This window comes from Orycteropus afer, unplaced genomic scaffold, assembly GCF_000298275.1.
Source record: "Orycteropus afer afer isolate SDZICR_OR568_19922 unplaced genomic scaffold, OryAfe1.0 scaffold00386, whole genome shotgun sequence".
NCBI lineage: Eukaryota > Metazoa > Chordata > Mammalia > Tubulidentata > Orycteropodidae > Orycteropus > Orycteropus afer.
Genome location: NW_006921973.1, coordinates 25,671 through 27,180, shown reverse-complemented (window position 1 = coordinate 27,180; position 1,510 = coordinate 25,671).

Genomic DNA, 1,510 nt, shown 5'->3' with positions numbered 1-1,510 from the left:
AATTTTTTTCCCCTTTATTTTACTTAAGTGATAGATTGCATTGATTGCTTTTGTAATGTTGAATCATCCTTGCATATCTGGTATGAATCCCACTAGGTCATGATGTATTATTTTTTGACATATTTTTGGAGTCTATTGGCTAAGATGTTGTTGAAGATTTTTGTGTCTATATTCATGAGGGATATTGGATTGTACTTTTCCTTTCTACTGGTGTCTTTGCCTGGTTTTTATATCAACAAATTTAATTTGTGAGGAATCCATCCTTTTCTATGTTCTAGAATAGTGTGAGTAAGATTGGTGTCAGCTCTTTTCTGAATGATTGGTAGAATTCTCCAGTGAAACCATTGGAGCCGGGAATATTTTTGTTAGTAAATTTTTTATGACATGCTTAAGTTCTTCTTTTTATGGGTCTGTTAGAATTTTCTGCTTCAGTCTGTGTTAGTTTAGGTAAGTAGTGTGTTTCTAGAAATCTTTCCATTTCTTGCAGGTTTTCAAATTTTATCAGAATTTCATAGTGCCAGCCACTCCTGTTTTTTTTTTTTTTTTGGTTGCCATTCACTTGATATATCTTTTTTCCCACCTTTGAGTTTTGGTGTGTTTTTGTTTTTGCATCTAAAGTGACTCTTCTTTGGTCTTCCTTACTCATTATTCAGTTCTCCCATGCATATGAGGTGAGTGAAAATACCATAACTTGTGTCAGGCAAACTTGAGTCTTCAAGGTGGTATCTTTGCTCTTCAGCACTTGAAAGAGGTGTTTTGCAGAAGATTAGTAATGCAATACATCATCTGATATCTTGACTGCTGTTTCCATTGGATCCCAGTCAACAGAAGAGTGTCTCTTTTCCCCAGGATGTCCCTAAATATAGTGGAAGCAGGCCACAAACCTAGAGAGATTCCCTTTCAACCAATTGGCTGCTCAAAACATATACACCCCATCTCATCATGGGAATAACCCACAGCACAACTGCTTTAACCACTCAGAATTGTGGTCCAGCCAAGTTGACACACAACTCCAACTATCACATTTTATCTCATATGAATCTTAAGCTTTCTGGATTTTGTTTTGATCTTTTGTCTGTTTGATCCCTTAACAAAGTAGTGTAAGTTTTTTGTCTTCTGTCTCATTCATTCTGTCTTCCATGTATTTGATTCTACTCCTTTGCCCCTTCAATTTATTAGCTATTTCTGAACTCTTAATATTAATCTGGATTTCTCTTTATTGTTATTGTATCATTTTTAATTTTTTATTTCATAGATTTTTATTGTATTGTTTTCTTAAACTTTTCTAGAATTTCATCTTTCTTTTCCTTAATTTTGTTCTTTTGAGTGCTTTCCTTGATCTGTCTCTCAATCTGTTGAAGGTATCTAAATATAATTCTTTTGAGTTTCTTATCAGTGAGTTCCAATGTTGTTTCTTCCTCAGGGATGTGTTCTGGGTTGTCTCTTGATCCCTCATTTCTACTACTTTATCTTTCATTTTTGTATGGACTGTGATGTTCTGTTGCCTCCA